The sequence below is a fragment of the Otolemur garnettii genome, unplaced genomic scaffold, assembly GCF_000181295.1.
Source record: "Otolemur garnettii isolate 467f Iridium unplaced genomic scaffold, OtoGar3 scaffold00016, whole genome shotgun sequence".
Taxonomy (NCBI): domain Eukaryota; kingdom Metazoa; phylum Chordata; class Mammalia; order Primates; family Galagidae; genus Otolemur; species Otolemur garnettii.
This window is the reverse complement of record NW_003852411.1, coordinates 19082492-19099136: the sequence shown is the minus strand read 5'-3', so window position 1 is coordinate 19099136 and position 16645 is coordinate 19082492. Positions and strand designations below refer to the sequence as shown.

The 16645-nt window shown below is 39.4% G+C and overlaps 1 pseudogene; it reads left to right on the top strand.

Annotated features, from left to right (window-relative positions):
• Window positions 1-16552, top strand: part of LOC100944700 — a 20504-nt pseudogene extending 3952 nt beyond the window's left edge.
• Window positions 16553-16645: the final 93 nt, after the last annotated feature.

Genomic DNA, 16645 nt, shown 5'->3' with positions numbered 1-16645 from the left:
ATGAAGGGATGTCCTTTTTGTACATCTGCATTTATGCAGCACTTTGGGTGACTGCATATGTGGTGGTGACCAATTAAGGGTTTTGACCAATCTCACCAAAAGACTTAGGTCATCTTATCACAGTATTTCTGACTACTGAAGTTACATGAGCTGTTCCTTTATGAATGTAGTTATTCTGCTCATATCTGTTATGCCCTTGTGATTGTTAGTTGAGCTGAGTGTTTATGCTTATAAAAATGTGTTATTATTGCCTATTCTGTTGTGTAAAGGGATCTATGAAGTGTTCTGTCATGTTTTTAAGTTTCCCAAATAATCCCCCTTTAAAAATGTAAATAAATATCTTTAAACTTTTTAAAATTATTTTTTGCCAAATTTTGCCAAATTTTCAGGATTTTGCTCTTTTGGTACTTCAACATTTGGAAAGAATGGCATTCAGGATCGTGTCTTTCAGAATATGATAACTCCCGTCACAGTGTCTTTGGGGGGCACTGCCCCATTTTAGTCTTCACCAGAGACATTTGCAAATGTTTCCCCAACATTATGCTGATGATACCTATATTCAGGTAGCCATCCTTCCAAGGATCATGTATGGCTCCTCCTTGTAAAACCCTTGAGACACAAGGTATCTTTTTTTTTTTTGAGACAAGAGTTTCACTTTGTTGCCCTGGTAGAGTGCTGGTGGCATTATAGCTCACAGCAACCTCCAACTCTTGGGCTTAAGCAATTCTCTTATCTCAGCCTCCCAAGTAGCTGGGACTATAGGTGTCCATCCCAACGACCGGCTATTTTTCTGTTGCAGTTGTCATTGTAGTTTAGCTGGCCCAGAGTGGATTTCAACCCACCAGCCTCGGTGTATGTGGCTGGCGCTGTAACCACTGTGCTATGGGTGCCGAGCCAGCCTCATATTCTTTTCTGTCTTTCCAATTCTGTTCTTCTATGTCTTTTTTTTTTTTTTGACCGAGTCTCACTTTGTTATCTCTGGAAGAGACACAGCAACCTTAGACTTTTGGGCTCACGCCATTCTTTTGCCTCAGCCTCCTGAGTAGCTGGGCCTATAGGTGCCCACCACAGTGCCTGGCTTTTTATATTTATTTATTTAGAGACAGAATCTCGTTTTGTTGCCCTGGGTAGAGTTCTATGGCCTCACAGCCCACAGCAACCTCAAACTTCTGGGCTCAAGCTATTCTTTTGCCTCAGCCTCCTGAGTAGCTGCAACTGGCCCCACCATAATACCTGGCTATTTTTAGAGACAAGGGCTCGCTTTGGCTCAGGCTGGTCTCGAACCTATGAGCTTAGGCAATCCACCTGCCTTGGGCTCCCAGAGTTCTAGGATTACTCGGGCGGCCCCCTCACTCACACCTCTGTTATCTGTCTCTATCTAGCTAGCTATCAGTCACCAAGCACTGCTTAGTCGATTTCCTCCAGTTATCTTCAATCTACTTCTTTCCATCCACTTACAATACTGAATGAGTCTCTTCTGCTCAAAGATTTGCAACAATGCTCTATTATCTGAGATAAACAAGTTAGGTTGATAATTACGAAATGTCTAATTCCCTTAAATATTCCAATTTTTGACAGTTGATAACCTCTGACATTTCAGTTTGACACTTTTTTTAATCATTGAAGATACATCCTCATTCTTTCAAATGCACATTTGCATTGTGATTATGTTACAAATTTTAGAGCAATTTTTGTGAAACCATGAATAAGTCAAAAATTTGTGTCTGGGATTACAGGTGCCTGTCACAACATTCAGCTAGTTTTTCTATTTTTATCTTTTCTTTTTATTTTTTTAATTTAATTTTTTTATTTTAAATTAATATGAAGGTACAAATTTTTAGGTTACATTGTTCTCAATTCCAGGGTAAAGTTCCATTTGTAAAAGAGCCCCTCACCCAGGGGGTATGTTATACACCCTCACAATGTGCACATTAGGTGAGATCCTGCCTCATGCCCTCCCTCCTTCTGCCAATTGTCCTCTCCCCTCCCCCTTATCCCTCCTCCCTTCCTCTAAGAACATAATGGACTGTATTTGTGTTTTATTGTTCATATGAGCATGTAATTGTTTATATATTGGTTTCACATTATTATGGAGTACATTGTATATTTACCAAAAACAAATAATTGGGATTTGATCAAGCTAAAAAGCTTTTGCACAGCTAAGGGTACCACAAACAAAGTAAGCAGACAGACTTCAGAATGGGAGAAGGTTTTGGCATGTTATGAATCTGACAAAGGCCTGATAACTAGAATCTACAGAGAACTAAAATTAATAAGAAAATTGCTGGCTCAGCACCCTTACGTAGCACAGTGGTTACAGCGCTAGCTGCATACACCAAGGCTGGCAGGTTCGAACCCGGCCTGGGCCAGCTAAACAACAACGACAACTGCAACCAAAAAATAATAATAGCCAGGTGTTGTGGCAGGCACCTGTAGTCCCACCTGTTTTGGAGGCTGAGGCAAGAGAATCACTTAAGCTCAAGAGTCTGAGATTGCTGTGAACTGTGACGCCATGGCACTCTACTGAGGGTGACATAGTGAGATTCTGACTCAAAAAAAATAAATAAAATAAAGTGCAAACAACTCCCTCTATAAGAGGGCAAGAGACTTAAACAGAAACTTCTCCGAAGATGACACACAAATGGCCAAAAAACACTTGAAAAAATGCTCAATTAAAATCGTCTTTAATCAACAGAGAAATGCAAATCAAAACCATTCTAGGCTCGGCGCCTATAGCTCAACCGGCTAAGGCGCCAGCCACGTACACCTAAGGTGGCGGGTTCGAATCTCCAGCTGGGACCCGCCAAAAAAACAACAATGACGGCTGCAACCAAAAAAAAACAAAACAGCCGGGCGTTGTGGTGGGCGCCTGTGGTCCCAGCTACTTGGGAGGCGGAGGCAGGAGACTCGCTTGAGCCCAGGAGTTGGAGGTTGCTGTGAGCTGTAATGCCACAGCACTCTACCCAGGGGGGGACAGCTTGAGGCTCTGTCTCAAAAAAAAACAAAAAAAACAAAAAAAACAAAAAAAAAACCATTCTAAGATATCACCTAACCCCAGCAAGATTAGCCCACATCACAATGTCCCCAAACACCAGTTTTCTATTTTAATAGAGACAAAGTCTCACTCTTGTTCAGGCTGATCTAGAACTCCTGGGCTCAAAGCATCCAACCCCCTTGGCCTCCCAGAGTACTAGGATGAAAGGCGTGAGCCATCACACCTGGCCTTCTGCTAAAAGTAGGAAAAAAAAAAAAAAAAAACAACTAGCTGGGCCTTGTGGCAAGTGCCTATAGACCCAGCTACTCAGGAGGCTGAGGCAAGAGGATCTTTTGAACCTGAGGGAAAGATGTGGTGAGCCATGACAACACCATGCCTCTCTACCCAGGACGACAGGGTGACACTCTTAGTCTCAAAAACAAAACAGAACAAAACAAAACAAAAACTAAAGTATTTGAGAAGGATGTGGCTGATGATACACAGTACATTGATGGTTTGAGAAATTCTGTTCCGGTGATTTTAATCTCAAAAGTGAGCCATATGGACGACCTGAGTGAGACCAAGGTGGATAATGATCAGCTGAAAACTGTAGTGGAAGTCAATCCATCTGAACCTGCGCTCACCCAACCACAGAAACCCCTCCCCCTTAAAAAGTCCCCTTTTTTGGCTGAAAGGCAGGATGGTGGTCTTTGAGAAGTTGATCTGACGCCCTCCTCATTTACCAGCATATGAATAAATGTCTCTTTCTTTTTTCTCAAAAAATAAAAATAAAAACAAGCTACAGTGAAGATAGCAAACTGTGCTGATAGTTTAGGTGCCTACTTTGATTAATTGTACTGCTTCTTGTTTGAGATATAATAAACTAAACTTTTGATTTAGAGTGAATACTAACATGAAAACATTTTGTTATGATCAGAGGGTTGTCATGAGTTTTTCTCCCAAGAAAGCCATTTTCAGCTGATTAAATTGTAGAATTCCCTTTGGTACTCCCTCCTTTTTTTCCGTGTTTATTTCCATCAAGGATACATATGCCTCTAATGACACAAATACTTGTATGAGAAATTGTATTAGTTTTATGTTGTTAGCGAATCACTACAAACTTAGCCACTTAAAACAGTACCATAGCTTCATTAGCTTACAGTTCTGTAGATCAGAAGTCTGAGCAGAGCATTACTTCTCTGTTCAGGGCATCATAAGGCTGAAATGAAGGTGTTATCTGGATTAAGTGTAGAGACGCTGAAGAAAAATTTCCTTCCAAGCTCATTTGGGGTGTTGCAGGATTCAGTTCTTTGTGGCTGTAGGACTGAGATTACCACTGGGATCTTGCAGGTTATCAGCCAGGGACCAATCTTAGCCCCTACAGGCCTTTGCGTATCTTGCCCATCTTCAGAGACAGCAACTGAGAAACTCCTTTGCTAGAAGGAGCCCTACGAGCCCCTCATAAGGCTGATCAGGTCAACTCTTTCTTAAGGCAACTGTGTCATAATAACATAATCTAATCACAGTAGTGAAATCCATCACATTCATAGTACTACACAGGGGTGGGGAATCTTGCTGTCCACTTATTCTGCCTACTACAGAAGTCTAAAGATTATACTAATTTGTGATTTATATTATATGTCCTATTTTTACTTCTGGAAGCTTGTAACAATTTCTATTGTCCTGGGGTTTCTGAAATTTCATGATATGACTTCGTATGTGTCTATTTTTATTTATTCTGTTGCATGCTATATAAGCCATTTAAGTAAGAAAACACGTTCTTCATTTTAAAAAATATTTTTATTGATTTTTTTCCCTTTCATTTTTTCTATTCTTGCTTTCTGGAAGTGTAATTATCTCTGTTCTTGCTTTCTGGAAGTCATTATGTGAATGTTGGTCCTTTTAGATCATTCCTCTAAGACCTCACCTCCGTCCCCCAGCCATTTTCCATCTCTGTTTCAGTTCTACTTATTTTTTCTCAACATCTTTTTTCAGATATGGAATTCTTTTTTTTTTAGAGGTTTTTTTTTTTTTTACAATAAACCATTTATTTATTTATTTATTTATTTAGATAGAATCTTACTGTGTTGCCCTCAGCAAAGGGCTCTGGCATCACAGCTCACAGTAACTTCAAACTCTGGGGCTTTAAGTGATTCTCTTGCTTCAAGCCTCCCAAGTAGCTGGAATTACAGGCACCTGCCATAATGCCTGGCTATTTTTTTGTTGTAGTTGTCATTGTTATTTGGCAGGCTCGGGCCGGGTTTGAACCTGACAGCCCCGGTGTATGCGGCTGGCATCTTAGCCACTGAGCTATAGGCGCCAAGCCTCAGATATGGAATTCTTCATTTAGGTTCTCAAGGTGTTAATTTACAAGAGCTGATTTTGTTTTGTTAGTATCATGAATGTTCATTTTGTATGGCATCACGTTCTTGTTTTACGAATGCAATGTTTTTTTCTTTTTTTCCTGAGGATATTTTATGACGTCTTCTTTTTGGAGTATTCTTCTCTACCAGTAGTCATTTCCTCTGAATTACTTTTACAAATTTGTTACCAGCTTTCCTCAGATAGCTGTGATCTTTGATCATCTGTTTCAAACAACCAAAAAGCTGATCAGAAGCTCTGAGCTGATAAGTAAGGCTTGTCAGCTGTGAAATTTACTATAGAGGGAGCTTCTGTAGCCACTATATTAAGGAACCCCCCACATGCTGGTATTTTATGGTCTTTTCTCTTGGACTACTCAGATAGTTGTGAAATGCCTTTCAAATTCTCCTGCCTCAGGGTTGTTGGCATAGTTTCCAGCTTCTTGCAGCCAAATAGGGGATAAGAACTCAGGGTATATATTCCTGGTAATGTGTCTGGAATTAAAAAATCCTTTATGTTGTGGCATCAACATTAATACAAGTACATGCTTTGGTTTTCCGTTTCCCCACCTGTTAAAACACACAAAATGTCCTCTGTTTCTTTTGTCTGTTGAATTTCTACCATTCTTCATAACTAAGTTCAATCGACCTGCCTAGGTACTGCTTCCCTGCCTTTGTACTTGTTTAAAATGTGGTTTTATTACTTGTAGCACTTTAATTATACTTGCTTTGAATTGTATACAATGGTTTACTCTTACTGGAAACAAATTGAGGGCTGTGAATTTTGTCTCATGGGTGAAACTCTATGAGTTTCCCATCATAGAGTCTCACCCTTCTGGGCTTTTAATACATACCTGTTGAATGAATGTCAGAACAAAGAGGAATCATAAGGATTACATTAATTTCTCCACAGCTTATCTTTTCTGATTCTCCTTTTTTAGGCCTTCCTTTTCAACTTTATTCTTTTGGTTTTCGAGGCATCTTTCAGAAAACTGCATTATGTGATTGGAAATGTAACAGGGAAAGAGAAACGTAATGGCTCACCACTTTCCAGTGTTAAGTCACTCCTACAGAGAATAATAATAGTGTCAAAAATATTGGTAGTAAGATAATACTTTTTCCACTTCCTTTCCTAAACCATTGCCAGACTATTCTCAGAGATTTCAGAATGGCACCCATTACTAATTCTTTTTTTTTAAGCCAGAATCTCACTATGTTGCCCTCGGTAGAGTGCTGTGGCATCACAGCTCACAGCAACCTCAAACTGTTGGGCTTAAGTGATTCTCTTGCCTCAGCCTTCAAAGTAGATGGGACCACAGGCACCCGCCATAACGCCCAGCTATTTTTTTGTTGCAATTGTTATTGTTGCTCTAGCTGGCCCGGGCAGGGTTTGAAACCTCCAGCCTCAGTGTATGTGGCTGGAGCCCTACCCACTGAGCTTCGGGCACCACCCCCATTACTAATTCTTAAACAATTTGGTTATATTAATCTGGATGGAGTTGAAACACATTCTTCTTAGTAAAGCATCACAAGAATGGAAAAGCAAGTATCCAATGTACTCCATACTAACATGAAGCCAGTAGACAAACTAATACTTGCCCACACAAGAGAAAAACTCAACTCAATTCAAGTTGGGGGGAGGAAGAAGGGAAGTCTGTGTGTTCCCACCTAATGGGCACAACGTAAGGGTATATGGCACACCCCCTGGGTGTGGGACACAACTATAACAAGAACTTTACCCAACAAATGCAAACGTAACCTAGTCATTTGTACCCTCATATCAATCTGAAATAAAAAATAAAATAATTTCCTATGAGCTATGTAGCTCATTGATATTTTAGAAACAGTTGACAGTACAAATGAAAATATGTCTAGTCTAGTCATTTGTACCCTCATATCAATCTGAAATAAAAATAAAATAATTTCATATCAGCTACATATTAATATTTTAGAAACAGTTGACAATGCAAATGAAAATATGTCTAGTCCACCCTCATTCATTCTGCAATTCAGCATGAGAATCTTCTCTAAGTCTTTCTTCAACAAAAATACTCTTGAAAAAATTAATTTTTAAACCTAGAAAAAACCTTTTCTCAATATTAGCAATGTAGACAAGTGGCTGGAATTTCAGAATTTTTTTCTCTTTTCAGTTCTTCATTAATTTTTGTGGACATGTCACCTTTCTTCTCATGGTCTCGGTTTCATTTTGAAGAAATAACAAATAAAATGCCCTAAATGTCAATCATCAAATCTCTTTTTTTTTTTTTTTTTTTTTTTGATAGAGCCTCAAGCTGTCCCATTGGATAGAGTGCTGTGGCATCACAGCTCACAGCAACCTCCAACTCCTGGGCTCAAGTGAGTCTCCTGCCTCTGCCCCCCAAGTAGCTGGGACTACAGGCACCTGCCACAACACGTGGCTATTTTTTTTTTTGGTTGCAGCCATTGTTGTTTGGCAGGCCCAGGCTGGATTCGAACCTGTCACCATAGGTGTATGTGGCTGGTGCCTTAGCCACTTGAGCCACAGGCAGTGAGCCTCAAATCTCTTTTTAAAAAACATCTTGGAAGATGCAATTTCTAAAAGCTAGATTTTTTCCTGCTTTCTGATTTACTACACAGATTATAGTAGTAAAACCAAAACCTCATTCCACTTACTTTTCTCCTACTTCTTACTTAATTTCTCTTGATTTTTTAAAGCCCCAGCACAAATTTTACCTCTTTTACTAAGTAATTCATTTTAAGTAGAAAATAGTGTTGGAAACATAAAATAGATAAAGAAGAAAATGAAAATTTGGATTCCTATCATTCAGAGAAAACAATTCATTCGTATTTTGGAAACTCTCTTTCTAATTTTTTGTTTGTACACATATATATATAATTTAATTAAAAAAAATTATGCATGAAATTAGATCAATATTTTGCATTTTGTGTCTTAAAATTACATGAGTAATTTTGCCATATTGAAATGATACAATAGAGTTATGAGCACAGTTTTTGTTTCTTTGTTTTTTTAGATGTAGTATCACTTTGCCATCCTGGGCTCACAGTAGTTACCTCAAACTCTTGGGGGACAAGTGAGATTTGAATCCAGAGAGGAGTTTGACTTTAAAGCTGTTTAGAATCTATGCAGTGCCTCATATCTGTAATTCTAGAACTCTGGGAGGCCAAGGCAGGAGGATTAATTGAGCTCAGGAGTTTGAGAGCAGGCTGAGCAAGAATGAGATCTTATCTCTATTAAAAATAGAAAATTTAGCCAGGCATAGTGGCCCACCCCTGTACTTCCAACTACTTGGGAGGCAAGAGGATGGCTTGACCCCAAGAGATTAAAAGTTAAATTATTTTACTTTTCTTTTCACTTTTTTGGTCTGTCCCCTCATCCCCACTCCCACCTCAATATAAATTCTACAAGTGCATAGGGACAGAGTTGTTTTTCATTTTTTCCCCTAATGTATCTCTAACACCCTGCACGGAACAGGGCATGTCGTAACTGTTCAAAATACATCTATTTCCTTGAACAGAGAAGTAATAAGTTGGAATGCTAGTTTTGCAGTAGTTGTGCATGGTTCCCATAGTTTTCAGTGGTTCTGTGATTATTAGAAGGCAATCATCCATGGTTGATGCTATTTAATTTTAAGCAAATCGTTTAATCTTTTCGTTCTTTCATCTTGAGTTTTCCTACGCATAAATACAATATAATCATACCTGTTAATATGTTTCTGGAAATATGACTCATAAAGGCAATTTGGAAGTGATGATGAGTAAACCGTACCACTAATCAGACATGCAAAAGAGTTTGTGCGTGAGGGGGTCTGAGAACATGACAAACATATCAGCTAGATAGGCTTTCCTTCTAAAAAGTGGGAAATTTTTCTATGCAAACTGATGGGAGTTTGGGGACAGCAGATGGCCACATGATAAAAAGATCTTTTAGCAAATCTTTATAAATTTATTTCTTCTTTGATATAGAAAGGAACTTGTAATATCTAAGGGGCTGGAGAAAGTACCTTGAAATTATGGTGAGAAGTTTCTGCTTATATATTACTGCCAGAAGATCCCAAAGCTGATAGGCACAGGCCTAGAGTCAAAAGGGGTACGTAAAATTGCATTTTGTTCCTGGAATTTGTTTTTTAACAGTGTGGCCTTTTGTTCATTAATAAAACCTTATGTATTTATAACACTTTGCAACACATTTCATATTCATAAGCAGGGGAGAAATTATCACTGTATTAAAGGTGAGAAAACTGAGATTAAGTAATTTGCCCTGGGTCACATAATTAGTAAATGCCATGGAGAGGCACCCTGGGGGGTGTGAGGGTTCTGACTTCTGGCCCAGGGCTTTTTCCACTGCCCTAAGCCATCTCTCTTAAATACTAGGTGCTAAACTGACATTACCTGTTGCCCCAGTAGAGGTTTGCAGATAAATGATGGGAATCATTTTATAAACAGAATCACTCAAAAAAATCTGTAATTGAGCTGAGTGATCTTGCCGATTTTCATATTTCAAACATTTTTTCTTTGGTTCATAGCTTATCCAATTTTGAGATGTTTGATATGCTTTGTGAAATCATGACTATGTAGGCTGGACATGGTAGCTGGTGCCTATTATCCTAGCACTCCAGAAGGCCAAAACAGGAGGATCATTTCAGCTCAGGAGTTTGAGACCAGCCTGAGCAAGGTGAGACCCCATCTGTATTAAAAATTGAAAAAAAATTAGCTGGACATTGTGGCAGGTGCCTGTGGTTCCAGCTACTTGGGAGCTGAGGCAGGAGGAGCCCTTGAATTCAGGACTTTGAAGATGCTGTGAGGTAGGCTGATGCCATGGCACTCTAAACATGCTTTTTTTTTTTTGAGACAGAGTCTCACTATGTCACCCTAAGTAGAGTGCTGTTGCATCACAGCTCACAGCAACCTCAAACTGTTGTGCTTAAGGGATTCATTCTCTTGCCTCCGCCTCCCAAGGAGCTAGGACTATAGGTGCTTGCCACAATGCCCAGCTATTTTTCTGTTGCAATTATCATTGTTGCTTGGTTGGCCAGGGCGAGGTTACAACCTGCCAGCCTCAGCATATGTGGCTGGCGCCATAACCACTGTACTATGGGTGCCAAGCCTAGCCATGCTTTTTAAAATCATGACCATGAAGTTCAGGAAGATGCTTTATTCACTACATTGCCACCTGAAGTTCAAAATTATCTTGGTTACCTAGTGCCCTCTGCTGAAATAGTCATAGTATAACAAATTAATACTAGAGGACTTAATTTCTTCCAGGAAACTGAATAATATTAATGTGTCAGTATAGCAAAATGCCCCCATTCTGTAGTAATTCTTCATCAAATTTCTCTTTTCTAAGTACATTATATTATACAAACGAAGCATATTTATTACTCATACATACCTCAGTGACCAGCTCAGAAGTCATTTAGTAAATGTTTGGTGAATTGATTTACTTATGCTTCAGTTTATTCAAGCAGTGCTCTCAGTGGCTCAGGTCTGTAATCCTAGCACTCTGGAAGGCTGATGCAGGTGGATTGCTTGAGCTCACGAATTTGAGACCAGCCTGAACAAGAAGAGTGGGTATGGTGGCAGGTGCCTGTAGTCCCAGCTATGTGAGAGGCAAAAGCATCCCTTGAGCCCAAGAGTTTGAAGTTGCTGTGAGCTATGACTCCATGGGACTCTACTGAGGGCAACAAAGTGAGACTCTGTTTCAAAAAAAAAAAAAAGTAGTGCTCATGTGACAATCTACCACAGCATTTTTTGTCAAGTAGTAGTATTCTTTTATAGTTTTCATTGGTCCTCTATAGTTTTCTATTCCATTCCTAGAAGCTTTGTCTTGCAATTTGGCAGCCATAATGATTTCTAATTTTTCTGCACCCTCACCCTCCAGATTATTACTTTTGCTTTTACTCAAAATATACTAGATGTTTACAAGAATTTAGATATTCAAGTAACAAATCTGAGTTTAAATTCAGGTTCTGCCACTTTCTTAATCATATTACTCATTTTTTTTTTTTTTTGAGACAGAATCTCAAGCTGTTGCCCTGGGTAGAGTGCTGTAGCATCACAGCTCACAGCAACCTCAAATTCTTGGGCTTAAGCAATTCTCTTGCACCAGCCTCCCAAGTAGCTGGGACTACAGGCACCTGCCACAACACCCGGCTATTTTTTGGCTGTAGTTGTCATTGTTGTTTGGCAGCCCCTGGCTAGATTTGAACCCACCAGCTCTGTTGTATGTGGTTGGTGCTCTAGCTGCTGAGCTGCAAGCGCCAAGCCCATATTACTCAATCCTTTAAAAGGTTTTTTTTCATCTGGAGAATGGGGAAAAATAGTCTACCCTGACTCAGAGGATCATTATGAGGATTTACATGATGTAAAGCGATTAGAGGGTTCAGTTCAATGCTTGTCATATAGCAACTGCTTAATTATTGTTAGCTTTTATTATTGTTTTTGTTATATTTTACCTTAAACAGATTTTGTCTTGAATATTTAATTCATTGGCCAATAAAATGCTTTGAAAGACCACTCTGGTTGTTGCTGTATTTCATAGCATTTGCAGAATGTACTTGTTTAATAAAAATATCTGTCTCCAGGAAAGGATGTTTCTGAAGAAAACTTCTACATTCTATGATTCTTTTTCTTATCTCACATACTAACAGTTTTTGGCCAAGAAGATTTGCTCTATTCCTCATCCTTTCAGGCTTCTTTATACTTAGCAATCATTTTTTATTAATTTTTCCTTGTGAAGATAGTAAAATAATTCACATTTAATAAAATGTGAGGAACCTGGAACATAGAAAAGAAGAAACTTGGAAATCGTGGAACTGGAACAAGAAAGGAATAAACAATGTTTTATTTTTCATTTTACTATACTGGATTAAAGGCATTGGCCACGTTTTAATTTAATTATTTTTATTAAATCATAGCTGTGTACATTAACACAGTCATGGGGTACAGTGTGCTGGTTTTATATGCCATTTGAAATATTTTCACTAAACTGGTTAACATAGGCTTCATGGCATTTTCTTAGTTATTGTGTTAAGACATTTATATTCTACATTTAAAAAGATTCACATGTACCCTTATAAGATGGACCATAGGTGTGGTTCCACCAATCACCCTCCTACCACCCATCCTCCCCTCTCCCCTCCCCTCCCTCTCCCCCACCCCCATGTTCTTGGGCTAAAATTGGGCTATAGCTTTCATATGAAAGGTATAAACTAATTTCATAGTAGGGCTGAATACATTGGATACTTTTTCTTCTGTTCTTGAGATACTTTGCTAAGAAGAATATGTTCCAGCTCCATCCATGTAAACATGAAGGAGGTGAAGTCTCCATCTTTCTTTAAGGCTGCATAATATTCCATGGTGTACCTATACCACAATTTATTGATCCATTCATGGATTGGTGGGCACTTGGGCTTCTTCCATGATTTAGCAATTATGAATTGGGTTGCAATAAACATTCTGATACAAATATCTTTGTTGTGATGTGATTTTTGGTCTTCTGGATATATACCTAGTAGAGGGAATTGCAGGATTAATTTGATTTTAATAAAATAAACATCTTTAGTTTGTTGTGTTTTTATTTAATTTAGATTTTTATTAGAGTAATGTATGTACACACTTTAAAAAGCCAAAAGGTTCTATAAGACTTGTAATGAAAAATGTAGCTCCTGGTCCCAGTCCACCCCACAAACTGCTTCCTCCCTCCATTCCCTAGGAATCACTGTTTCAAATCATTTAGCTAGTGTATTAGTAAGAGTTCTCTAGAGAAACAGAATATATATATTCATGTTCTGTTTCTCTAGAGAGCCTTAAATAATTCCAATAGGATAGATCTATATCTCTAAGAAGATATTGATCTATCTATTTATCTATTATCTAATCAGCTGTAGGCACACCCAGAAATTATGTTTAGCCAAATATCTGGGCACCCCATAGCCCAGTCAAGTTGACCTATAAAATTAACGTTCATCACAACTAGTTTTTCTGATATTTACACTATCTTTCTAAGTAACATTTAGAAATAGAAATTTACTCCCTCCACCCTTGGTAGAGTTCTATGGTGTCACAGCTCACAGCAACCTCCAGCTCTTGGGCTTAGGCCACTATCTTGCCTCAGCCTCTGGAGTAACTGGGACTATAGGCGCCCACCACAACACCTGTCTATTTTGTTGTTCTTGTTGCAGTTTGGCCAGGGCTGGGTTTAAACCTGCCACCTTTGGTATGTGGCGCCGGCTCCCTGCTTACTGAGCCATGACTTTTATATACATATTACTCACGATTAAACTACGTATGAAGACAGCTATCTTATTTTCTAGTACTACAAGTACTTTGTGTTTTTTCTCTTTTAATAATTGCCTAGTGCTTTTACTTAGTTTGGTGTAAGTGTACATCTATGACAAATTATTTTCCCAATTCTTAGGAAGAATTAAATATCCTTTCAGAACATTAAACATATTAGGAAATAACCTGATTTCTCTTTTACTTTCTTTCTTTTCTTAAATTTTACAATAGTCATCCTGTAATTTTCCAATGTCTTGTTTTAAACCAGATTCATCTATATAGTAGTCATCCAGGACTTTGCTTTATCTTCAAGTTAAGAAATGCCTTTGCCCTGGTGCTTTAGTGGATCTCATTGCACAGATCCAATATTTCCCTCTGTACTAGATATATTTCATTTGCCCCTTCCCACACTGTCTCTTGCTTTCTCCATTCTGCAACATGCCTTTCGGAAGAGGTTGATATGAATAATTTTCTTTGGCCTTTGGTTGGGTTTGGCCAATGAGAAAGCAGTAGATCTCAAGGCAAGAGGAAAGTAAAGATGGGGTATTTATTTCCCTGATTCCCTCCCTGTAGCTAAAGCCATGTAACTCCTGTCAGGTAACCCTCTTCATACAGGTTTTGTCTTTGGGTTCCAGTAAATATTCCCGTCCCTTACCCCTTTAAGGTGTTGTTAGGCCCAGAGACTATATCTAGGGTGATCAGACATCCCGCTTTTGGCAGGACAGTCCCGCTTTTTAACAATTTGTCCCGCATCCCTGGGCGTTTTACAAAAGTCCCGATTTTTGGAAAGAATGCTCGAACGGGTGGGAGAACAGGAAGGGAATATACGGTTTTCAGCTACTATGTGGCTATTTCGTCAGAATATGAGTTTTATATTATTTTTGTTAATTTTATGTTAAACTGTAATAACTACAAATAATTGTTGAGAAGTGATTATCAAGAACTGCTTATCAAAGTTTGCATTGTTGTCAATGCCCCGTCTCCTGCTCCGCACGCCCCCCCCCCCGCCCTTGTCCCGCTTTACAAATGTTAAAATCTGGTCACCCTAACTATATCCTACTCCTTATTGCTTTCCCTAAGCATTATAAATAATCCAACCTTCTGTAAATAATCCCTTTATTAGAATCTTCAATAGCACACTAGCTCAAGTGTGCTATCTAGTTCATTTTCTCCTTTTGGTGACACAACTTCCAGCAATTTCCTAAGAAAGAGAGCATGGGAGATAATTTTTAAAATATCTTGTTAATCTAGGTCCCGGGGGCTGCTGTATGTGCCTCTGGTTTCTTCTGGCAGGGATCTCTTGGTGAAGTCACTGCTTGAGCCCTAACTTTGGGGAAAGAAGAAATGATGACTAATGAAGCATTCATGAAAAAGGCAGAACTTGACAACTGCCCTTCTGTGTCTCCACACCTCAGATGCCAGAGCAAGCTCATTTTCAAACCAGAACTCACTTTGGAAGAGGTAACAGGCAGAAAATCCCAAAGTACACAGAGGCCAGTATCACCTGAGGAATGCAAGGCTTTGCAGCAGTTGCCATCCTCATTCCACACGGGAACAGAGAGAAACACCTGATGTACCTGTTAGAATATCTTCATCCCTCCCTGCAGAGGCAGCAGCTGAACTACATCATCCACCAGAAGTAAAAAGTTTAATCAAGCCAAACTCGCAAATGTGGGCTACCTGGAAACTCGAAAGAAAACTGGGACTGCTTTATGTTCCACAATGTGGACCTGGTGCCCGAGAATGACTTTAACATTTACAAGTGTGAAGACCAACCCAGACACCTGGTTGTTGGTAGGAACAGTATTGGATACAGGTTATGTTACAATGGATATTTTGGCGGTGTTACTGCCCTAAGAAGAGAGCAATTTTTTAAGGGTCGAGCTCCGTAGAATGAAAATATCTTGGCCAATTCCTGAAGTGGGTAAATACACAATGATCTTCCACACCAGAGACAGAGGCAATGAGGTTGATATAGAACAGATTAAGCTCTTACTCAGGTATCATGAGTGTAGAGAACAGATGGGTTGGCTAGTTGTTTCTATAAATTACCGTCTGTGGGGCTCTGTGCCTGTGGCTCAAGTGGCTAAGGCACCAACCACATACACCTAAGGTGGTGGGTTCGAATCCAGCCTGGGCTCGCCAAACAACGATAGTTGCAACCGAAAAAAAATAGCCAGGCGTTGTGGTGGGCGCCTGTGGTCCCAGCAACTTCGGAGGCAGAGGCAGGAGACTTGCTTGAGCTGAGGAGTTGGAGGTTGCTGTGAGCTATGCCACGGCACTCTACCCAGGGGGACAGCTTGAGGCTCTGTCTCAAAAAAAAAAAAATTACTGTCTGTAGAATAGAATCCTTTATGTATCAACATCACAGTGGACTTCTGGTCTAGTGCATGACTCTGCATCTTTTGGTGACATTTGGAAGAACTGATTATGTGATTGCAATAATTTTGGCCCTAGGACATCTCAAGTAGCACACATTTAGAACCTATTACAGCTAATTATGGGGCTGAATTTTTTCTTTTTATATTTTCTTAGCAGATATGGAATGTAAAATAATTATAACAAGACAGCTTTCTTAGTTGTTTTGATCATGAGGGTTAAATCTTGTGACATGGATACTTAAAGGACTAAATGTAAAAGGACAACTCAAAGGATATAATGAAGGCTATGTGAGAACTCTGGTTGAAAGAGATTCATTTACATTTGAAGTGACATATTAGGGGGGTGAAAGGCCACAGGAAATAAGATTACCTAACGTCTCAGAGAACCAGAAGTGTTCTCCTCCAAGGAAGCAAGGTATGAAGATGTGTTTCTGTTACTTGTTTATCCTGTATGGTTGTCTGTGAAGCATGAAGAAGAGAAGAAGGCCACAGAAGAGGGGAGAAAAGGCGAAGAATCAAGGCGTGGGAATGAAGGGGTAGCAGGAGATGGTGTGGGATGAAGAGCAGCAGCTGCGTGTAGGTTGCAGCCTGCTCTGCAGGAATACGCCTTCCAGCAGTAGCCTAGCAGAGAACACATCATCTACTAGTTTTTT